This window comes from Bos indicus, chromosome 24, assembly GCF_029378745.1.
Source record: "Bos indicus isolate NIAB-ARS_2022 breed Sahiwal x Tharparkar chromosome 24, NIAB-ARS_B.indTharparkar_mat_pri_1.0, whole genome shotgun sequence".
Taxonomy (NCBI): Eukaryota; Metazoa; Chordata; class Mammalia; order Artiodactyla; family Bovidae; genus Bos; species Bos indicus.
The window spans coordinates 37,074,917-37,100,562 of NC_091783.1; the positions used below are offsets into that span (position 1 = coordinate 37,074,917).

Below are 25,646 nucleotides of genomic sequence, written 5' to 3' on the forward strand. Positions count from 1 at the left end.
GAAACGCTGCCTCATCTTCTCCAGACTTTCCAATAAGCTCATATTTCTAGTACTTTCAGTCCTTGAGAAATTTCCAAAAATGTTTTTCATACGAAAAGACTTCTTTGTGGGTGTATATTCTCATGTTATTGCATATGTGTATAGACTAGACCACCTGATCTGAGCACTTCTATGCTACAATTGACTTACTTTTTACAATAATTCTATGTGGGGGAGTGGGTACAGTTCTTACCCCCACTTTCCAGTTCTTACCATAAGGCTTAAGCGGATTAGTGAGTAACTGCCAATGTGTTGTTGTCTCTTAGTCAATGCTCAGTCTCTTAGTCATGTCTGACTCTTTGCAACCCCCTGGTCTGTAACCCACCAGGCTCCTCTGTCCATGGGATTCTCCAGGTAAGAATACTGGAATGGGTGGCCATTTCCTTTTCCAGGAAATCTTCCCGACCCAGGGATTGGACCTGCATCTCTTCTTATCTCCAGCTTTGGTAGGTGGATTCTTTACCACTGAGCTGCCTGGGAAGCCCTATTGTGCATACTTTATCTCAACTAGATTTTACAAAGTTGAAACTCTAGGGCTGAAACAGGACCAGGCTTGTCCCTTTTCTGCCCCCACTAAGCTGCTTCAGCAACTGTATGCACAATCCCCTGGTACATTTCTGGATAATCCACAGGCACTTAGAGATCTTGGCAAATTGAACTAGTCATACTACAGTTTGAGTTAACAGAAGAGAATCTCTTTTCAAAGAGTATAACTTCAAAGACAGCATTTAAAGATAAGATGCTTTAAAAATACACATGGGAAACATTTTAAAACATGAATACTATGATCAGGTAAAGGTTTCAATTTCCTACTGAGATTGTAAATCAATTATTTAATTTATGACTGTGTATACTTAAGAAGATAAAGAGTATTTGTACCAAGTCTAAGATAAGTTACATGTTAAAGGTAGAAGAGAAAGGGACAATGAGAAGTAAGCAAACATAAGAAAGGACATTCTAGCCTCTGACTGAGATCCAAAAAGGATTGGAACTTGTTAATAATTAATATGCTCTAAGTTAAATTTGGGGCTTCCCAGGTGGCCCAGTGGTAAAGAGTCCACCTGCCAATGCAGAAGACTAGGGTTCGATCCCTGGCCTGGGAAGATTCCCCTGAGGGAGGAAAAGGCAACCCACTCCAGGATTCTTGCCTGGAGAATTCCATTGACAGAAGAGCCTGGCCAGCTACAGTCCATGGGGTTGCAAAGAGTTGGACACAACTGAGCAACTAACACACACACACATAAGTGATGTTTAGGTTCATAAAAAATAGAAATTATTAAGCTATCCTCCAGATAACATAAAGTTCTCAATTAAACCTCACTAGGGATCAATCAAAATATTATTTTTTTAGTAATCTGATGAGGACACAATATAAAATTATACTTTTTATTTTTTAAATTCCTCCTTTTCCCACAAGGAGTGTGTGCATGTATGTGTGTGTGTGTGCATGTGTTTGTCTGTATGAATAATTGCCCCATAATCCTCAACCCAAGTAGAAGGGTTAGAACCATTTTAGGGTGCTATGATTTGGGACTGTTTGCTACCAGAACATAACCTAAACTGATTCACTCTCTCTCTGAAGAGACTACGTACATATTCTTCTTTCAAGTTAACCTGTTCTGAGGGACTGCCACATAGTACCTGGTGAACAACTGCCAAGCATGTCACATCTTCTGAATAAAGCCTGGTGATCAATGAAGCAGTAAATGTCACAGTTAAATCGCTCTCACTCCAACACCCACACTATCATCCCCAACTCAGACTGAAAGGTTAGATTCCTTTGTAAATATCTCCAAAGGCTCAAGAAAGGATTTAAGATCTGGATACAGCATTCCTAATTTCTTGAAGAATAGGCTACGTGTGTGTTCATTGCTTTGTATGCCTTTGCATTGATGCACGATTCAGTACATGATTCATACTCTTCTGCTTACTATCCTCCTCCTCAGTCCTCAAACTTCTCTTCAATCAGTGAAAGACCTTTTGGAAAGTTTTAATCTTTTTTTTTTTCCAAATATATTTTGAAAGAAAACTCCCAAAGATGTGGGAGAACATTTTCTAGGTCCTGTGAGGGCGGCTTTGCACATCATATAACAAAAATTATTCATCACTGTTACACACTCTTCCCTCCATTCAGTATAGAATCAATTGTAATCCAAAGTCCTACACATGGAGTCAGACCTGAAAACAGTGAAAGAATACAACAAAGAATCGTCTCCGCCTTTTGTACTCAAACAAAGCTGCTCAATATGGAATAGGCATTTCTTCATGGTTTTTTCCACTGTATGATTTAAAGAGATTTTTGCATTAATAACAAAAATAAAAATCTTGTTTTCAATTTAGTTCATAATTAAAACTCTCTTTTAACTCTTTTCAAGCCTACCTGAAGTCAATAAGAAAAGACTTTGTGCAACGAAGCTGAATGAGACATCTTACTGAAGGTCACATGTAGAACTTTGAACCTCCAGTTGTTGAATGCTTCTTTCACTCTGAAAACACTTGATCAAACAGAAGAATCTCAACATTGTCATGTGAATGACATTCATTATTCTCCTTGGAGAATTACATAAATTTCTGTGTATTGACAGCGAAGGTCAACAGCCTCTTTACACAGTCCAAAACTAAAAATAAAACCCCAACAGTTCAGTATTTTGGAGAGAAAATTTAAAAGACTTCTTGTAATACATTTTTAAGTTTAGAAAACTGTACATTTATAGACTGTAAAAACTCAATGAATTTGAAATATCTAGTCCCTTCTTAAAAATAATCCATCACATTTCTTTGAGGAGTTTATATTATATGAAAGCATTACTTCTTGCTTTTGCATAAAATCTAGGAAAATCTTCCTAGTTCAAATTGGAAACTACTCTTCATTCCACTACCATTCAATTAAAAAGAAACGATGACTTACAAAGTTGTGTTTGCATTTATTTATATAAATTAACAATAATCCCAAGCAAGTTCTTGGTCTTCTAAAGTTTATATTTGACTTCACATATTATGAAGTTTTCTTCTCCTGATGTTTTCTTCCCTGATAATAATATTTTTACTGATATCAATTTTATATTGCATTTTATACTTTTCCTACAGTTTAAGAATCTATCATTATTATTACGAGAAGAAGCTGAGTTTTTTAACCACCTCTTACTATAACCTGCAATCAACATATTCATTTCTCAGGCTCCCTCTTAGCTTTTCTTAACCAAGAATAACATTAGAAGTAAAATGATTCTTCTTTATTAATGTCCTTTGTGATGATCAGTTAATACTGAGTTTGAATTTCACAAATAATTGTGTACTCACATATTTGCATTTTTCAGTAAAGATTCAAGTTCAGCATGTATTTTTCTATACTGAAGTAAACTAAAAAGAATTAGCAAATTCACTAGAACCCTGATTTTATTGGACTTTAGGAGAAGGAAATGGCAACCCACTGCAGTGTTCTTGCCTGGAGAATCCCAGGGACGGGGGAGCCTAGTGGGCTGCCATCTATGGGGTCGCACAGAGTCGGACACGACTGAAGTGACTTAGCAGCAGGAGCAGTGAAAACAAAGGGCTTCCCAGGTGGCTCAGTAGTAAAGAATCCACCTGCAATGCAGGAGACCCATGTTTGATCCCTGGGTTGGGAAGATCCCCTGAATAAGGAAATGGCAAACTACTCCAGTATTCTTGCCTGGAAAATCCCATTGACAGAGGAGCCTGGTGAGCTATAGTCCACGGGGTCACAAAGAGTCAGACACGACTTAGTGACTGAGCAGCAGCAGGCAGAACAAGACAGTCTTCATACAGTCAGGCCTTCCTTTTTTAATCTTTCCATATTTCCTCATACCTGCCTGTTTTTAATCCTGCCTCATGATTAATTACAAGAGCCCAAAAAAGAAGAGCAGTTTGCCTTAGCTCATATAGAACCAGAGAGGTCTTAAGAAAACAGTGAGATCCAACTCCACAGGGGCTCTCAGATGATATCAAATACTGTCAAACAATATTACTGTGGTAAAGCCACAAAAACAAAAATATCATTAAAAGCCACTAGTATATAGCAGAAGCCTAAATCTAAGGTCTATTCATGCGTATGTGGACAGGGGGGATGTCCATGTATGTGCGTGTGATGTCTGTGTATGGTACCTGTGTGTGTACACGGTGTTTGTGAGCATGTGTGTGTTGTGTCTCCAAGTGTGTGTGTGTGCATCATATTGTGTGTGCATAGAGTCTGTGTATTTGTGTCTGCATGCATGTGTGATGTTTCTGTGTGTATCCATGTAGAAGAGAGGTATGCAGGAGAACAAAGAAACAGAAACGAGGGAAAAGATGGTAGAAAGCCAAAGACCATTTTCCCTCTTTCAGAGCTGATGTCTCCCATGGGACCAGGAAGATTTTTGAGGCTGGAAGGTGTGGAAAATAAACATTTCACAGCCAGCTGTGCCACTTAAGGCACGTTCTGATAATGAAGAAAGTTCAGGAACCCCAATCCAGACAGATGTCATATGCCCTTTAAGGCTGCATACAGTGTGTGCATGCGTGCTCAGTCATGTCTGACTCCATGGACCACAGCCCGCCAGGCTCCTCTGTCTCTGAGACTCTCCAGGCAAGAATACTGGAGTGGGTTGCCATTTCCTGCTCCAGGGGATCTTCCCAACCCAGAGATCGAGCCCAAGTTTCTTGTGTCTCCTGCATTGGTAGGCGGATTCTTTACCACTCGCACCTCCTGGGAAGGCTGCAAGGTCACAGGTCATTTTTAGTGGCCTGATTTTAATTGTAGTGACATATATGAGAAAGTATAGATGACAGAGTTTCCAGGTTTTCTAAAGCTTGAACCCCCGCCGAATAGAAACAAAAAGGAATTCTGCCAGGCCCATTGTAGTTCTCTGTGACTTAAAAAAAAAATTTCAGCAGCAGAACCATACTTTTCAGGAGATGGTGTGCAGGTTTACTGCTGAACTGCTTTGATCAAATTTTTTTAATTTATTTATTTTTTATTGAAGGATAATTGCTTTACAGAATTTTGCTGTGTTCTGTCAAATTTTTAAATTAATATTTTATGTGCCAGGAAAGTGTCCTCTCCTTCCAATCCCCATCTAAGGATTTATTAACAGCCCCTCTCAAGAGACCAGGAAGCAGGGCCTGAAGGTACAGGAATTTTCCCTGGCTATTATCTAGCAAAACTTTCTTTTACAGCAGTAGCTATAACCTGACAGGTGTGAGCAAAATAAATTCAATTCAGATTCTTTTTTTCCCCTAACCTATATATCCCTCTGAAATGGACTGGAATGGGTGAATTTAACTCAGATGACCATTATATCTACTACTGTGGGCAGGAATCCCTCAGAAGAAATGGAGTGGCCATCATGGTCAACAAAAGAGTCTGAAATGCAGTACTTGGATGCAATCTCAAAAACAACAGAATGATCTCTGTTCGTTTCCAAGGCAAACCATTCAATATCACAGTAATCCAAGTCTATGCCCCAACCAGTAATGCTGAAGAAGCTGAAGTTGAACGGTTCTATGAAGACCTACAAGACCTTTTAGAACTAACACCCAAAAAAGATGTCCTTTTCATTATAGGGGACTGGAATGCAAAAGTAGGAAGTCAAGAAACACCTGGAGTAACAGGCAAATTTGGCCTTGGAATATGGAATAAAGCAGGGCAAAGACTAATACAGTTTTGCCAAGAAAATGCACTGGTCATAACAAACACCCTCTTCCAACAACACAAGAGAAGACTCTACACATGGACATCACCAGATGGTCAACGATGAAATCAGATTGATTATATTCATTGCAGCCAAAGACGGAGAAGCTCTATACAGTCAGCAAAAACAAGACCAGGAGCTGACTGTGGCTCAGACCATGAACTCCTTATTGCCAAATTCAGACTTAAATTGAAGAAAGTAGGCGATGGCACCCCACTCCAGTACTCTTGCCTGGAAAATCCCAGGGATGGAGGAGCCTTGCAGGTTGCAGTCCATGGGCTCACAAAGAGTCAGACACGACTGAGCGACTTCACTTTGACTTTTCACTTTTATGCATTGGAGAAGGAAATGGCAACCCACTCCAGTGTTCTTGCCTGGAGAATCCCAGGGACGGGGGACCCTGTTGGGCTGCTGTCTATGGGGTCGCACAGAGTCAGACATGATTGAAGCGACTTAGCAGCAGCAGCAGGGAAAACCACTAGACCATTCAGGTATGACCTAAATCAAATCCCTTATGATTATACAGTGGCAGTGAGAAATAGATTTAAGGGCCTAAATCTGATAGAGTGCCTGATGAACTATGGAATGACGTTCGTGACATTGTACAGGAGACAGGGATCAAGACCATTCCCATAGAAAAGAAATGCAAAAAAGCAAAATGGCTGTCTGGGGAGGCCTTACAAACAGCTGTGAAAAGAAGAGAAGTGAAAAGCAAGGGAGAAAAGGAAAGATATAAGCATCTGAATGCAGAGTTCCAAAGAATAGCAAGAAGAGATAAGAAAGCCTTCTTCAGCAATCAATGCAAAGAAATAGATGAAAACAACAGAATGGGAAAACTAGGGATCTCTTCAAGAAAATCAGAGATACCAAAGGAACATTTCATGCAAAGATGGGCTCGATAAAGGACAGAAATGGTATGGACCTAACAGAAGCAGAAGATATTAAGAAGAGATGGCAAGAATACACAGAAGAACTGTACAAAAAGGATCTTCACGACCCAGATAATCATCAACGGTGTAATCACTGACCTAGAGCCAGACATCCTGGAATGTGAAGTCAAGTGGGCCTTAGAAAGCATCACTACGAACAAAGCTAGTGGAGGTGATGGAATTCTAGTTGAGCTATTCCAAATCCTGAAAGATGATGCTGTGAAAGTGCTGCACTCAATATGCCAGCAAATTTGGAAAACTCAATAGTGACCACAGGACTGGAAAAGTCAGTTTTCATTCCAATCTCAAAGAAAGGCAATGCCAAAGAATGCTCACACTACCGCACAATTGCACTCATCTCACACGCTAGTAAAGTAATGCTCAAAAGTCTCCAAGCCAGGCTTCAGCAATATGTGAACCGTGAACTTCCTGATGTTCAAGCTGGTTTTAGAAAAGGCAGAGGAACCAGAGATCAAATTGCCAATATACGCTGGATCATGGAAAAGCAAGAGAGTTCCAGAAAAACATCTATTTCTGCTTTATCGACTATGCCAAAGCCTTTGACTGTGTGGATCACAATCAACTGTGGACAATTCTGAAAGAGATGGGAATACTAGACCACCTGATCTGCCTCTTGAGAAATTTGTACGCAGGTCAGGAAGCAACAGTTAGAACTGGACATGGAACAACAGACTGGTTCCAAATAGGAAAAGGAGTACGTCAAGGCTGTATATTGTCATCCTGCTTATTTAACTTCTATGCAGAGTACATCATGAGAAACGCTGGACTGGAAGAAATACAAGCTGGAATCAAGATTGCCGGGAGAAATCTCAATAACCTCAGATATGCAGATGACACCACCCTTATGGCAGAAAGTGAAGAGGAACTCAAAAGCCTCTTGATGAAAGTGAAAGTGGAGAGTGAAAAAGTTGGCTTAAAGCTCAACATTCAGAAAATGAAGATCATGGCATCTGGTCCCATCACTTCATGGGAAATAGATGAGTAAACAGTGGAAACAGTGTCAGACTTTATTTTTGGGGGCTCCAAAATCACTGCAGATGGTGACTGCAGCCATGAAATTAAGAGACGCTTACTCCTTGAAAGAAAAGTTATGACCAACCTAGACAGCATATTCCAAAGCAGAGACATTACTTTGCCAACAAAGGTTCGTCTAGTCAAGGCTATGGTTTTTCCTGTGGTCATGTATGGATGTGAGAGTTGGACTGTGAAGAAGGCTGAGCGCCGAAGAATTGATGCTTTTGAACTGTGGTGTTGGAGAAGACTGTTGAGAGTCCCTTGGACTGCAAGGAGATCCAACCAGTCCATTCTGAAGGAGATCAGCCCTGGGATTTCTTTGGAAGGAATGATGCTAAAGCTGAAACTCCAGTCCTTTGGCCACCTCATGCAAAGAGTTGACTCATTGGAAAAGACTCTGATGCTGGGAGGGATTGGGGGCAGGAGGAGAAGGGGACGACAGAGGATGAGATGGCTGGATGGCATCACTGACTCGAAGGAGGTGAGTCTGAGTGAACTCCGGGAGTTGGTGATGGACAGGGAGCCTGGTGTGCTGCGATTCATGGGGTCGCAAAGAGTCGGACACGACTGAGCGACTGATCTGATCTGAAGAGTTCCTTATGTGTTTTGGATATATTAACCCCTTGTCATATATGTGGTTGTAAATATTTTCTCCAATTCTGTAGGTTTCCTTTTCATTCTGCTGACTGTTTTCTTTACTGTGCAGAAGCTTTTTAGTTTGATGTAGTCCCACTTGTCTACTTTTGCTTATTTTCTTGTACATTTGGTTTCAGGGTTATTTCTTTCAGTTGGATTTCCTTAAGCCATATACTTACTTCAAAGACCTCCTTTGTTAAAGCTCTTGCTACATGTTGCTAAACTGCGTAAGTTTCTAGTTTATACTATCAGAGGCAATAACAAATCCTTATTCTAGCACCAATTATCTTTTTTAAAAAAATAATAAAAATACAACTTTTCTTCCTTATTTCACTTTACATTTCTCTACTGGAGAAGATAAACATTACCTCTACAGTAGTATTTTCTTACCCAGTACTTTGTAAATGGTCTTCCTTGCCAGGATATTTTAACATTGATATCTATTGTTTTTTTGATATATTGTGAAGACTTTAGTTCTTAGTCATATTAACAAATAAACATTATCTCTACAGTAGTATTTTCTTACCCAGTACTTTGTAAATGGTCTTCTTCCTTGCCAGGGAATTTTAACATTGATATCTATTGTTTTTTTTGATATATTGTAAAGACTTTAGTTCTTAGTCATATAAACAAATATATATATATGCCCATTGTTTTATATAATTTTTATTTGCCTTTTACTTTAGGGTTTTATTTCCTTACAAAAAGATTTTCTATTTTAGATAAAACCTATTAAATTTTCTATGTAACTTCTTTTATCAATTTAAGCCTAGAAAGTTCTTATACATAGAGATATCAGCTATTTCTGTACATACTCATCCAACTTTTTATAGTCTGATAGTTTTAATTTAACTCATCAGGACATCTAAATTTCTTTTTAAAATTATAAGAATTTGAACTAGATTTATAAATTTTTCCAGCCAAGTTTCCTTAATTAGTTATTTAAAACTTACAAGTTTTATATTTATTCATTATGCCTACTTAATCATATATTAGAGTCTGTTTCTGGCCTAACCTTTTCCATGACTTTTTGTCTATTTTTGTATCAGAAACACACTTTTAAGTACTATTATTTAATAATATCTTCTATTACATGACAATTATACATAATGCTTCTTTTTAAAATGTCTTTGCATATCTTACCCAGTTATTCTTCCACAAAAATTTCAGAAAAATAGTGTCCTACTCAAAAATTAACTCTGTAAGTGTATTTAACCAAAATTATATTAATCTATATGTTAAATTAGGAAAAGTAAATACCTTTATGATATCAATTTTTCTATAGATATCAATTCTTTCCAAATTTATGTAAAGATTTAATTCTGTTTCAACCAAATACAAGTAAGTTTACATAAAGTTTCTTCATATACTTCTTAAGTGTTTTTTGATAAGGTTATTCATGTATTTTATTATGAAGGTCATTTTACTAATATATTGTATCATTAATCATTGTCAATATAAAGGAAAAGTATTTTGGACTTAATGATATCTCATCTTTTCTAAAATTTAATCAATTATAATTGTTTAATTTGTACTCAAACTTTATAACTAGGCAGTTTAAAAAATGATAATGAAATTCTATCAACTATATAAGAGATTTCCAAATATTGCTAGCTAAATAAAACAGAATTTGATGAAGAATCCAACAGTTACCATGGATAGGAAAAAGTTCAAACTGAGCTAAATATCTCATTGAAAGAAAGATTTCTAGATATCTCCCCTTTGGGGGAAGTGAGGAAGGCCGTCAGGGTGGTCTCACAAAGTGGCCAGAAATAGAAGATTAACCGAGATGATCTGCAAAGAGCAATGGTTGCAAAATAATCCGCCTACATAAGACAATCAAGACATCTAAAATTTCATCATTAGAGCAACCTATGAATGCCTCTTTTCATGCCTTCATAGAGAAGCAACATATGCAAATTTTTTACTGAAGCATGGTTGAGATTCCACATCGCATTAGTGTCAGGTGTACTACATGGTGACCTGACATGTACACGTTATGAAATGATCACCATGATAAGTCTAGTAACTATCGGTCCCCATACAAACTTATTACTTTATTGACCATATTCCTTATGCTGTATATTACATCCCATGGCTTATTTATTTTATACCTGGAGGCTTTTTAACCTCTTTATCCCCTTCCCCTATATCACCCACCATCCCACCCCCACCAAGTAACACATATAATTAAAATCTGTGTGTGATTTATAAGAGCTACTTTCCTTTTCGTGAGAAAAACTGAACATGTGGGAAGCATCATCTCCCAATGAAAAGAGAGTTTAAAGAAGTATAAATGCCACCAACACCAGTCATACTTCAGTTAAGAGACAATTTTTTCTCAGGCAGGTAGTTTACTGGTTTTTTCCCTGCCCCACAGCCTCCTTCTCTCCTTTTCCATCATCATCAGTCTTCCCTCAGAACACCTGGGCTCTAGTTTCCCTTCTTCCAGAAACAGAAGGTACAGCTTCAAGCTGCCACTGATTGCCTGGTCTCAATTACTTAGAAATTAGGTGTTGAGCAAAATTATTACTTTGAAGTCTTATCATTTTTAAGTGTTGAGGTTTTAATAGTATTTGTGAAGGGAAAGGGTGAAACATCCTACCAACTGTATTGATTTTGCTGAAAGACAATGTCCAAATCCTTCAGGACAAAAAAAACTATTTGGTGTTTCACTGTCTAATCCAAAGCAAAAATGAAATGTCATGAGATGTGATTTTTAACTATTATATTAGTATACTGATTTGCTATTTTTAGACCCTTCGACTTGAGAAACGAAATAAAATGTACATCATTTCTGTTGGGAAAATATTCTTTTCGGGCTGGTTATCCTGGGGCAGGACTGAACACACACACCTACCAATCCCCACTAACAAAACTGTGAAGGAGATGTTTTTACAAGAAAGCATAAACTTATTAATACAAGGAAACTGGAAAAGCAGTGGCAGGCATGCAGGGAGTGAAGAAGGAATAAGCAGAACACAGAGACTTTTCAGGGTGGTGAAACTACCCTGTATGACATTATAATGGTGGATACATGTCATTATACCTTCATTAAAACCATAGAATATACAACATCGAGAGTGAACTCTAATGTAAAAAAGGTAGAAGGTGGATCTGGAGAAACGAACAGAAAGTACCAGCTCAGAATTACTCATCTGAGCTTTTCTGCCTAGAAAAGACTACCTTGGTCCATTTTCCAGGGTCTAGAATGTTTTTCATCATCTCCTTTTGCACAGAAACCAGTACTTTAAATATGACATACTGTTTTCATTACCCCTGATTAAAACTCTTTCACAGCCAGGATTTTCAAGTTACCTTAAAACACAGTGTCTTTGAAAAGTGTTTAACTCCCAAACCCATTAAGAGATTTTGGTGTTTTTTTTTTTTATTAAAGTATTTATTACCCAGCGGGCATTTAACAACCTGGATTCAATGACCAGCAATGGGTCATAATAATAATTGAAAGAAACATCGAATCTGCCTCGGAAAGGCGAGACTGGCCTCTAGTCTATCCTAGACTTCTCCTTTCTTAGATTGGGAGGTGGACTAGTTTTCAGGGCTTTGTTTGCCTCTTTGTTTCCTTTTAAGACTTAAGGAAGAAAATTCTGGCAAGCTTCTTAGAGATGTATGATGCCGTGAGACTGAGTTAATTTGACAGTCTGTTAATTTTGTTCTTCAGCTGTAACATACATGAACCACTGCTTCATGCTTTGTAACACAAACAGCAGGCTGACATCAACTTCGTTTTTGTTTCTTTTCTGAGAATCAATTATTTTATGAGAAAAGGGAAGAAAATTTCACCTTTTTTGACAGCTTAAAAAAAAATAAACAAACAGACTTCGGTATCCCACCCTGTGAATTTTGCTACAATGTCCTATTTCCATTTAAGTTGCAAGTTCAAACATAGACCTGATGTACAGAACTCTTAAATATCCGAAATGTTCTGAGTTGGGTTTGTTTTTTTTTACAAGAGAAATGAATAAAACAGACACACAATAAATCAGTATTTCTGATAAAAATGCTACTCTGCTTACTATATTTTCCATTACCTCTTCTAATCTTTTCATTTACAAATTGAATTCCCTCCTTTCTCAAAACAGATTCAGGATTTCAGACTAAAACCCTGTAGTTATACTACTGTCCACAGTAGGCTCACAATGTATGTTTCACTTAGTTTTTATTATCACCCCTGAAAAATCTACCCACTCTTTTTCACTGGTGATCAGTGATGATGTTAGGATTTCTTATACTCTTGGTATTCCAGTAAGAAGACTACACTCCTTTCTAACTAACTTGCTGACTTTTCTGCATCACCGAAGTGCCCTCAGTTCAGTTCAGTTGCTCAGTCGTGTCCGACTCTTTTCGACCCCATGAATTGCAGCACTCCAGGCCTCCCTGTCCATCACCAACTCCCGGAGTTTACACAAACTCACACCCATCGAGTCAGTGATGCCATCCAGCCATCTCATCCTCTGGCGTCCCCTTCTCCTCCTGCCCCCAATCCCTCCCAGCATCAGAGTCTTTTCCAATGAGTCAACTCTTCGCATGAGGTGGCCAAAGTACTGGAGTTTCAGCTTCAGCATCAGTCCTTCCAAAGAAATCCCAGGGCTGATCTCCTTCAAAATGGACTGGTTGGATCTCCCTGAAGTCCAAAGGGACTCTCAAGAGTCCTCTCCAACACCACAGTTCAAAAGCATCAATTCTTCGGCACTCAGCTTTCTTCACAGTCCAACTCTCGCATCCATATGACCACAGGAAAAACCATAGCCTTGACTAGACGAACCTTTGTTGGCAAAGTAATGTCTCTGCTTTTGAATATGCTATCTAGGTTGGTCATAACTTTCCTTCCAAGGAGTAAGCGTCTTTTAAGTCATGGCTGCAGTCACCATCTGCAGTGATTTTGGAGCCCCCCAAAATAAAGTCTGACACTGTTTCCACTGTTTACTCATCTATTTCCCACGAAGTGGTGGGACCGGATGCCATGATCTTCGTTTTCTGAATGTTGAGCTTTAAGCCAACTTTTTCACTCTCCTCTTTCACTTTCATCAAGAGGCTTTTGAGTTCCTCTTCACTTTCTGCCATAAGGGTGGTGTCATCTGCATATCTGAGGTTATTGAGATTTCTCCCAGCAATCTTGATTCCAGCTTGTGCTTCTTCCAGCCCAGCGTTTCTCATGATGTACTCTGCATAGAAGTTAAATAAGCAGGGTGACAATATACAGCTTTGACGTACTCCTTTTCCTATTTGGAACCAGTCTGTTGTTCCATGTCCAGTTCTAACTGTCGCTTCCTGACCTGCATACAAATTTCTCAAGAGGCAGATCAGGTGGTCTGGTATTCCCATCTCTTTCAGAATTTTCCACAGTTGATTGTGATCCACACAGTCAAAGGCTTTGGCATAGTCAATAAAGCAGAAATAGATGTTTTTCTGGAACTAGGCCCTTCCTATTAAGTTTAAAATAAAGAGGTACTCAACCTGTACTCGGAGAAGGCAATGGCACCCACTCCAGTACTCTTGCCTGGAGAATCCCATGGATGGAGGAGCCTGGTGGGCTACAGTCCATAGGGTCACTAAGAGTCGAACACGACTGAGCGACCTCATTTTCACTTTTCACTTTCATGCATTGGAGAAGGAAATGGCAACCCACTCCAGTGTTCTTGCCTGGAGACTCCCAGGGACAGAGGAGCCTGTTGGGCTGCCACCTATGGGGTCGCACAGAGTCGGACATGACTGATGCAACTTAGCAGCAGCAGCAACCTGTACTAGTGCATGAAAATATCAAAACATCATTTCTGACTGATCACCAATTGATTCCAATGCTACCTTTTGAGACTAGGAAAAAAATAGTTGGAAAATAAGCATTTCTTATAACTGAAAAATAGATCTGCAATATGTTCTCACAAGGCAAAGGAAAAAAAAAGTCTAGAAGGCATCAAATCACTTCCAGGTGGTTAAAATGAGAGTGTTCATTCTTTCAAGGGAATCACATAATTAATGGAAAGAGTTCATATCTGCTACAAAGGCATTGAAAATATTCTCAGTTCCCAATTTATTTTGCAAAAACTGAAATATTTCTTCCCAGTATTTGTTCAAACACCATAAAGTGACCTGGTGATTTACCTTCTACTAAAATGTTAACCAGTAGAGATGATCTCAATGGAATAAACTATAAGAAATTTTCAAAATTTCCAAACTATCCACCATAATAAGCACTTAAATTTTGGCCCATGAATCATAGGCATTTAGCCCTGTTATTCTCCACATACTGCCCATCTCCTTTTGACAGCCTTTTCATGATTAATCATTATCTCCTCCCTCTGGTGTATTATTTGTACATTTACAAAATCAGAATAGCAGAACACAACGCCTAATAGTTCTTTGGGGTTTTGCTACTGCTCTTTTTCCTTAACTAAAATACAGCCTTCCTGAAAGCATAGTACATGCATACTAAGTTGCTTCAGGCATGTCTGACTCTTTGCAACCCCAAGGAATGTAGCCCACCAAGCTCTTCTGTCCAAGGGATTCTCCAGGCAAGAATACGGGAGTGGGTTGCCATGCCTTTCTCCAGGGGATCTTCCTGATCCAGGGATCGAACCCCAGCTCCTGCACTGCAGGTGGATTCTTTACCAATGAGCCACTGGGGAAGCCCTGAAAGCATAGTGCCTGCCTTTAAATTCTTTTCTAATACTCCAGTCATTAACCAAAAGAAGGTCCCCTGCATGAGTGACACTTGCCTTAACAGAACTACTCAGCCCTACGGTTCATCTCAGGAAGTTCTGCGCCTTATGGATGGCTTTAAGAATTCTGCTTCTCTTAGGGATCTTCTAGTTGGAAGTAGGAGAAAAGTCTCACATTGACTTACACAAAAAAATATTTACTGTTCCTTTAAATGAAAGGTCACACTAAGAAGGAACCTGAGAGATTCTTTATTCAGGACTCAGATGATATCAGCAGTGTTCTTTGCTTCTCTCCCTGCAGTGGGTCCTGCAACTTCAGGCTCCTCTTATCTTTACACACAATCCAGAGCCAGAGCGAAAGTCAAACAAAAGCTCCAACAGAAGCCTGGGTTGAGTCTTTGTAGCTGAGATTGGCCAGGTCAGTGGTTCTGACTGGCTTAGCTTGGGTAAGGAGAGCAGGGTGGAGGCAACTCCAACCCAAAGCTTCTGGGCCAGGAGGGGAGGCAGAATGGCCTCCGGGCAAAACTGTGGTGGGGGAACATGGACACAGTGGAACAAAACCAACCCATAGCCACTTGTGGGACTGCATCCACTTCTGCCTTTCAGGTAATTTGCTATTATTTTCCTTAGCAATAAATTTTGTCAGAATAGTAACCCTGTGTGGGGTCCATAGTGTGGCAATTATGTTCCCTAATGGCAAACACATTCCACAGGACTATTGAATGAAATTCTTATTTTTTTTCCTTCCAGAAATGATTTCCAGATTTGTATGATATAAAATAACAGATATACTAATGATGCACTCAGACTTCCACTGTCCTTTAGTATGCTCTTCTCAAGATCTCAATATAACAAAATCATGTGGTTTTCATTCATTATCTGTCTTTTAACATATGAAAAACTATAACACCATAGATAAATACTTTCTATCAATTTATGAAGTCTAATTTTTGTATTAATCATCTGCAATTCTTAATAGGGTCCTAAAAGATCTCCCTGAGTTAACAGGTCTTGACTCATGATTTTAGCTATTTTTACCACATCTAACATGGCACTAAAAGCTCCCCATGGCAAGAGGGAACGTGTTAAAAGTCTGTGGTTAATGCCTCTCCCTTGTTCCCCGATGCCTTCCCTAAGAGGCCAGTTCCTTTTAGCACTTTCAGGCCAGGCAACTGTGTTCACCAGTGTCACTGCCTTTTTCTCCTTTGTAAACACTTGAGAAACAAGTCAAATGTCATTCTATCATTTCCGCTCCTTCTTGCTTCCCTTTAAATACTTTGGAAGAAAATTATTTTTCCAAAACTGTATTTAGATTTATTCATCCAGTAAAACTGTATCTTTGCATATTGTGGAATAGTTTTTAAGCAATGCCAAGGATTTTTTAGTTTCGTTTTTGCTTATTTGGCTTTTTTTTTTTTTTTGCCTCTTGTCCATTTCATCCCACATTTATTCCTTTTCATAAAGTTGACTTTTTTCCATTCAAACTTCTGTCAGATTTTTATCTGTCCTATCTTCTTTCCCTGAAGGCATCTTGAAAGTGAAAGTGAAGTCTCTCAGTCATGTCCGACTCTTTGTGATCCCACAACCCGACCAGGCTCCTCCGTCCATGGGATTTTCCACACAAGAGTACTGGAGTGGGTTGCCATTTCCTTCTCCAGGGTATCTTCCCAACCCAGGGATCAAACCCAGGTCTCCCGCATTGCAAACAGGCACTTACCTTCTTAAAGATGCCTTCTCCAAACAGCTGTTCAAAGGACTAGGATACTGCTTAAACCTAAAATCACCATCCTAAAATTATTTCTGTTTTATTATCCCCTTGTCAAAAATGAAAACTGAAAGAAGTCATAAAATATTGTTAAACTTATTAACATTTTGTATTTACATATACAAACACCATAAATCCCAAAATAGTCAGGTGAAGTCCTGGATATTTTTACCTATTGATTTTAATTAAATTTAAGTTGTCAGGATTGCAAGTAAGAGAGAAAGGAGAAATAGATGGGGGGAAAAAAAAAAAAAAAAACCACGAGCAAGCTTTTTATCCCAGCTCTTGGGGGAAAAAACTAATAAGCCACCTCCACGGTGAATTTCTAGTGAATCATTAACCAGGGATTTGTTGCCTTGGTTACTGAGCCAGGTAGAGATTTCAGAAAAAAAGCAATGTGACCTATGAGCTCAGGAAACTGAAGAAGTGAAATTTCTGCATGATGATATTTGCAGTTTCTACAGAAAGAAATGAAAAGAGTAAAAAATGTATGTTAAAATGGAAAAAGGATATCTTGCGTTCTGTCCCAATGTCAAGACATTTACACACACACACACTTAATCATAGCATCTCAGTGTTAGTTTGCTAACAAGATTTTATAACAGACCAGTTCCAATATATGAGACGACTCCTATCCTAGAAAACAGAATACTGTGCTCATCAGGGGTCACTGGACATGGGCTTTTCCATTGAGTTATGGTTCTATGATTCATTACATTATACTGTATCAAAATAAAAATCACAAGAATATTCCTACCAGCCCCAAAACCGAAAGGAAAAACTAGAGTCAGAATTTGAAGGCATGACTTCAAGTAGTAAACCTTTACCTTTAGTACAAAACTCAGGTTCACACTCAAGACACCAGTGGTTTTCTAACTAACGCCTGCCCAGTGATGGGAGAGACCATTGTACCCATAATAGTTCATTTTGTTCCATTTCTCTGGAGAACTCTGGATCCTACAGGATCCAAGCCCTACATCTTATTTTTTTGGTGCCAATTCTCCAAGCCAGTCCAGTTTATACTAAAACCAAGACCTGAGGATCGGAAGTAAAAGGCTGGCAAAGTCACAGCTGCCCTTTAAAGAGAATAGGGCATCTAAATAAGAAAACATAAGAACCTTAAATTCTGTCAGTGGCTAGTGATAAACAGGCAGCATGGCACGGCCGGTAGGTCAGAGGCTCTGGGGTCAGCTGGCTGGGGTTTGTATTCTAGCTCCACTACTCACTGACTGGGGGCCTTGAAAGTGAAACGAAACTCAATTTCCTGTCAGCTACGCAATGGGAATAATCACACCGACCCCAGAAGACTGATTGTTATCAAAATTCAGGGAGATAATACAGCCAAAGCTTCCAGCTCAATAAAAATTAGTATCGTTCTTTCCTCCTATTTCCCATCTGCACCCCTCTTACTTTTCATTTAAAAAGTAAATTTCCTGAAATATTTAAACTTGAGATTCTAAAATTTAGAACATTTTCCATTCACATCTTTAAGTGATACTTTTTCTAAGTGCAATATTACTAGGGCTTTCTTGGTCTGGAACCCTTCAACACACATAAACAAATAAATACCTTAAAGCAAAGCTGAAAACAAACGTTAAAAGGGTAGACTTAAGGTTCAGATTGAGGTGTAAATTCCTAAAACACGCACATCATTTAATTTGTGCCCACACTGGAATGTGGTCACTGAGTGTTCCCACCTGGTCTTACAGCCTCAGACAGGAGGTATTCATGATTAAGATATATTCTCAATCATAAATTACTCTGTGTTTACAATCTTCCCATCATCCTGTATCTGCAGTTGCAGGATTTCTTTCACCATCATTTATTCAGTTTGGGAAATACTTAAAGTTCTCTGTTCAAGCTTAGCACTGGACTAAGGTAAATGAGATGAATAGTCGGCATCTGCAATTTATCACAAATTCAACAGAAGATGCTGAGATTTGCTTTATTCCCAATCAGGCTTTATTTAGACTTACCTTTTTATGACCATAATGGGCTTTCTGCCTTTATTTCCTGTCAAAGTTCTTAGATGCTTATTACTTGATATTTATTTATCCTTCACCTTTCAGAGGCAGCCAAATCCTAAGATGTTTAAATATATGGTACAGATTTTGAATTTTTTAGGGCTCAATTTTAGTTAGAATTATCTTGCCAGTGGCAAAACAAAATGGCAGAAATACCACTGGGGCTTTGAATCATCTGCTTAGTAAAACTTTCTTTTTCTTACTTCCTTCATGATTCAAATATTACCTTATATTTCATATACAAGAGATGATTTTTAAATATTAGCCAATAAGATTATGTATTTAATAATGATATATGAAGGTACCCATTTTACAAAGAACATTTTTACTTTATGATTCCCTATATTTTCCTGTAGAAGTCTGTTACATGAACATGGACCTTTGGCCTGCTGCTGCTGCTGCTGCTGCTGCTAAGTCGCTTCAGTCGTGTTTTACTCTATGCGACCCCATAGACGGCAGCCCACCAGGCTCCCCCGTCCCTGGGATTCTCCAGGCAAGAACACTGGAGTGGGTTGCCATTTCCTTCTCCAATGCATGAAAGTGAAAAGTGAAAGTGACGTCGCTCAGTTGTGTCTGACTCTTCGCGACCCCATGGACTGCAGCCTACCAGGCTCCTCCATCCATGGGATTTTCCAGGCAAGAGTACTGGAGTGGGGTGCCACTGCCTTCTCCGGACCTTTGGCCTATTTAATGTCAAATATTGGGGTAGATATAACAAAAAGTATAAAGTGGTTTCTGCTTTCAAGGGGTTGATAGTCTCCCAGAAATGAGACGCATATAAACAAATCATTATTGTATCAGTTTGTCAAAGGTTCCATGGAAAGACAGCCTGGGGCAGGATGAACTCTGAAGGTTTATTTGCAGTGCATGATCCCCAGGAAGCAAGAGTAAGGAAAACTGTAAGTATAGCTGGGAAGATGGGGAGCGAGGCAACGGGACACATCACTGGGCTGGCAACTGCTTCTCAAAGAATCCTGAAAAGATGCAGCGGGCCACTGGTAGTGCATTTTCTCAGCTACTCGGATGTCTGCACGACACACTCTGTGTAGAGAGAGAAGCCTGTGGGAAAGAAGGAGGACCTTCCTACCTGGCTGCCCCCTGCCGGTTTCCACTGGTTGACTTTGATGCAATACAGAATCGATTCCGTGCCAAGCAGTTTGCACCATCAAGCCCTTAGGCAGACCCTGGGAAGCCAGAGGCAGGCATGCAGCTGGCTGATCTGCCACCATGGTAGGTAAAGCAGAGCTCACAGAGAAAGATTTGGGAGGTAGATGAGCCCAAGAGACTCTGGAAAAGCAATCAGGTACAAACAGAATGCAATAAAGCCAGGTAAAAATGTTAGGGAAACTCAGACAAGGAGCCACTGAGGAAGGCTGAGGTGACTGTGGCTGGAATAGTGAACTGATGGAATTACATTTTTGATGAGAAGAGTATATGCATATTATGTATGCATAGTAGAAGATAGTGTACTGGTTCTTAGAATGGTCCACATTGTTCGATCTAAGTCTTTAAATCTGTATCAGTGTGTTGGCTACTGTTCTCTAACAAGAAATCTCAGCTCCACTAGGGGCAGTGGGCTTAACAAAGGATGTGGTTCAGAGGAGAAACCAATAAGCCCATTTACTGCCCATTCAAACACGTTAGAAGATTTAGCGTCAGCTTCCAAAGGCTGAAATTGATAGCTGACCATCTTCTAAGACAGCTGGTGCCCACTCTATCAGGTCCTGCCTTTGTGACCTTTCTATCCTTTCCCAGATAAATTCCTCAGAAGGAAAAATAAGCAAAGTCAAATATAGAGGTGATAGCTAGCCTAAGATTTTTGGTTTTATGGTGCTTTGGTTTAATTAAAACTGTACCTTTTAGAATTCAGCCTCCATATAGGCTACTGCTGCTGATTCAATTTGTGGATCCATATAATCAGTCATTTTCTCATTTTATGGGTATTAAAGTATAAGTAGATGAGCAAAAAATTTAGATAACCAATGTTAATTTTATCAACTCAGCACAAATGGTTTCATTCTGTTCACCTATCTACATCTTCTCCATGAAAATACATGTCTTTTTCCATTTTTTAATGTAAGTTTTTATTTCTTCTCAGCAATACTGTACTTAGTAGGCATCTGTGCGCTTTGTACCGTTCTAAACATTATGTACTGTGCTGTGCTTATGCTCAGTCGTGTTTGACTCTCTGCAACCCAATGGACTGTAGCCCACCAGGCTCCTCTGTTTATGGGGATTCTCCAGGCAAGAATATTGGAGTGGGTTGCCATGCCCTCCTGCAGGGCATCTTTTCCCAACCCAGAGATTGAACCCTGGCCTCTCGCATTGCAGGCAGATTTCTTTACTGGCTGAGCCACCAGGGAAACCCTCTAAACATTATAAGTGGCTTCAGAAAATAAATCACCCCCTTTACAGAGTTTGCTGTTTGGTTAAGGAGACAATCCAGAGTCAGAATCTCAAGGATGGGAGCTACTATGGGGATTTGTTAAGGCCAAAACACACACCTGAAACACTAAATAAAGATAACAACCTCAGATAAAATAAAAATTTTTATAAGAGTTCAAAAAGAGAGAAATAAATATGTTTGAAAACTCGAAGATTGATGAGGAGGAGGTAGTAGATGATTGCAACCTGAAGAATTCCTAGACATTAAACAGATAAAGCAGAAGAAAAAAAAAAATCCCAATTATAGGGAAAAAGTAGGAGCAAAGGAACATAGGTAGAAAGAAGCACAGCAAGTTCTCAGGGCAACAGGGTTGGGGGATAAGAAGTCCAGTAGTGCAGAGAGTTTGGCTCAGTGGTAAAGAATCTGCCTGTCAGTGCAGGAGACAAGGGTTCGATTTCTGAGTAGGGAAGATCCCCTGGAGAAGAAAAGGGCCCACTCTAGTATTCTGGCCTGGGAAATTTCATGGATGGAGAAGCCTGGAGGGCTTCAGTCCATGGGATCGCAAGAGAGTCAGACACAACAATCAGCAATTAACCAACAATAACAAGAGCGGAGGGTACTGGTTGGGGAGGAACAGGAAATAAAACTGGTAGGATGGCAGATGGGAAAATTTGAAATTCCAGGACACTGTGACATGGATTTTTAGACATACATTAAATCCTATAGCCTGACTCTGAAGCTAACTTTACTCAATCTTGCTAACCTTCCAGAAGTCCAAAATAGAATTACAAATGGTACAGTGAGTGGCTAGACCAGAACTAAGTGCCTGAAAACAGGAAAAGCCTGTGTTATCCCAATGAGACAGGATGAATCACTCTGTATAATCCAGAAGATGCACTCCAGTGTATTTAAAGTAGACCAAGAAGGATGATCTACACATTAAAAAAGCACAGATTTGTAATCAGCAGTCACCCCTTTTCCTCTCCAACCAAACACATGCACACATCATTTGAGAAAACAAAACAATACCATTTCTTAAGATGTGAAATGCTCCCTGTCTCATAGTAGGTGGAAAATTTCATCAGCCCTTCTTTGTATTTCTACAGCTTTTATTAATTAAGCATACAAACAAATTTTCTGTAACCTCAGCCTGAACTTTCATTATTTTCTTGAAATTTTTATTTTCTTTTGTCAGTTTAGTTCAGTCACTCAGTTGTGTCCAACTCTTTGCAACCCCATGGACTGCAGCACACCAGGCTCCCCTGTCCTTCTTGATCTCCTGGAGTTTGCTCAAATTCATGTCCACTGAGTCAGTGATGCCTTCCAACCATCTCATCCTCTGTCGCCCCCTTCTCCTTTCGCCTTCAATCTTTCCTAGCATCAGAGTCTTTTCCAATGAGTCACCTCTTCACTTCAAGTGGCCAAAGTATTGGAGTTTCAGCATCAGTCCTTCTAGTGAATATTCAGGGTTGATTTCCTTTAGGATTGACTGGTTTGATCTCCTTGCAGTCCAAGGGACTCTCAAGAGTCTTCACCAACACTATAGTTCAAAAACATCAATTCTTCAGTGCTCAGCCTTCTTTATGGTCCAACTCTCACATCCATACATGACTACTGGAAAAACCATAGCTTTGACTATACAGACCTTTGTCAGCAAATTGATGTCTCTGCTTTTTAATACTCTGTGTAAGTTTGTCATAGCTTTCCTTCCAAGGAGAGGAAGTATATGAGAGCCATTCATTCACCTTACTCCTTGTTTCTTGCTTTCTTTATACTGCTTGTTTGCCAATTTGGTTGTAAACCCACACAAGCAGAAATGAATGCAGATCTCAACTATCATTCTTACTAGACTTCAAAACCGAACTTTACTGTGTGTTCTGTAACAAGTTCTGTTGGGTTTCTCAAAATTGCTTGCTATTTTTTGAACAATAATATCATTTCAATTATATAAATAGTTAGTATTTATTTCACCTGCAGTATATCAAGCATTGAGCTAGAGAGTGGGAAAGCCAAAGATGAATAAAAAATAGACTCTCTGCCTTCAAGGAACTTGGAGTCTATTGGAGGAGACAGACAAATAAATAAATAAATGTGTTTCACAGTGATCTTCACTGAGGTCAGTGGGAACTCAAGAGGGGCATCTTGGCCAACCAGCAGAGAAAAGAAGGCCTGATGGAAGTGGAAAAGAACAGGAGAGATAAATTATCTTAAAGTCTTGCTAACAGAGGAGATTGTTGAAAAAAAAAATCTTTAGCATGGATAGTCAGAAGGAAATGAGGTGAAGCTATCCCAAAGGGGAGAGTACAAACCAAGGGGAAAAGGCAATAAACAGTGTGTTATGTCCAAGGAACCAGAAACAGTGTGCAGCCACTACAGCATAAAATGTGAGGCAGGGAGAGCGGAAGACGATGCTTCATATGGTCCATGATGGACTCTGAGGCGGATCCGTAGGGGATGTGGATCAGTGAAGGCTTCACGCCAATAAGCACCATATTTGTTACCCACTGAACAGTCTATCACCTGGGTAGAAGAGCTCCCTCAGTGACAGTTTACTAACAGGTCTTAATCCAGAGAAAAGAAGTCCTGTAGACACATTATCCAGCCCACGAGCTTGCGTGTTACGGTGGTCTCCTGGCCAAAAAAGTTCATGTTCTTTCCTGTGTATGTGTGTGCCAGGGAGATAGATTAATCTGTATCTAATAGTTTCTCGAAAACCACCTTCAGAAGAAAGTGCACAAATACCATTGTGAATTATGTGGCAAAGACAGCAATGAAACCTTAGCTTATACTATAATTCTGAGAGCATATAATTCCGGAAGCAGTGTATGGAAAGGCCTCTAAACACTATCACTCAGAGAACAGTGAGGTATAAATTGCTACTGAGACAGAAACCAGACCTGCTAACACAGTAATTACTGGAAGTCAGAATCTCCACAATTATCAGTACTCAGGGTCCACTCAGTTAAGGTGTCTAAAGATAGCAATCCCCTGAGGGGCTCTCTCAACTGAGGTACATGAGTCGGCCAGAAGTACTCATTGGGAATGACTCAACCCACACTCAAAGACAAAAAAAAAAAAAATACAAATATAAATAGCAAGGCAATAAGGTTCTGAAATTGACTTTCAGGTCCTCTGAAGACACAGGCAAGCACACGAGGCCGGCATGACTAACAGCAGAGCACCGGATGGTTCAGCAGGGACCATCGTCTTCCTGGATGGCCCCGGACGTGCTGGGCATCTCTGTGCTGTGCTGCCCTAGGGCTGGTGCCACTTCCTTTCAGTATGATCAGTCTTGGTATATGAAAATATTCATCATTCTTCTGCACCTGTTGATTTATACCGTTTCATACGAATATGCTTTGCAAAATGCTTGCAGTCTGCTTTACTCATTGTCTCTTGGAATAGCTTTTATTTGCCTACTGGCTTAGGCAGCTCTAACATGAACTTCACAGGCTGAAGTCTCTAACAGGTGTAGAACTCTAGAGTGCTGGGGCCAAGAGGAAGGTTTATCTGTTCCCTTGCCAGAAAGAGTCTCTATGGTGTTGGGGCTCCAGCTACAAATAAACCTACAGTGTATATGCCCTTGATACTTTCTACCTTAATCATTCTGTCTCCAAGAGTAAAAACTCAGAAGCGACATTGCATATACTATACTTGCTATGTTCGGCATTCTCAACTTTCTCCCCAGTGTGAAATATTTAACCTTGTTATCAAAAATTACTGTATTTTAAAAATATAACTGAGAAATCCAGATTTTAGAAACCACTGTCATGCTTTTCTGGGAAAAGAGACATAGTTCTACACTGTAGTTTTTATATATTTTATCATGGAACTCTATGCAGTCTGCCTCAATTTCTACGTCCCATCTTCATTCAGTTCAGTTCAGTTCAGTTCAGTCGCTCAGTCGTATCCGACTCTTTGCAACCCCATGAATTGCAGCACGCCAGGCCTCCCTGTCCATCACCAACTCCCGGAGTTCACTCAGACTCACGTCCATCGAGTCAGTGATGCCATCCAGCCATCTCATCCTCTGGTGTCCCCTTCTCCTCCTACCCCCAATCCCTCCCAGCATCAGAGTCTTTTCCAATGAGTCAACTCTTCGCAGGAGGTGGCCAAAGTACTGGAGTTTCAGCTTTAGCATCATTCCTTCCAAAGAAATCCCAGGGATGATCTCCTTCAAAATGGACTGGTTGGATCTCCTTGCAGTCCAAAGGGACTCTCAAGAGTCCTCTCCAACACCACAGTTCAAAAGCATCAATTCTTCAGCGCTCAGCCTTCTTCACAGTCCAACTCTCACATCCATACATGACCACAGGAAAAACCATAGCCTTGACTAGATGGACCTTTGTTGGCAAAGTTATATCTCTGCTTTTCAATATGCTATCTAGGTTGGTCATAACTTTCCTTCCAAGGAGTAAGCATCTCTTAATTTCATGGCTGCAGTCACCATCTGTAGTGGTTTTGG

The 25,646-nt window shown here is 39.7% G+C and overlaps 1 long non-coding RNA gene across 1 annotated transcript; it reads left to right on the forward strand.

Moving 5' to 3' along the window:
* Positions 1-15,275: 15,275 nt before the first annotated feature.
* Positions 15,276-24,932, forward strand: LOC139179439 (uncharacterized). Its single transcript, XR_011563820.1, has 2 exons — positions 15,276-15,612; positions 24,309-24,932. It is a non-coding gene; the product is annotated as an uncharacterized lncRNA (long non-coding RNA).
* Positions 24,933-25,646: the final 714 nt, after the last annotated feature.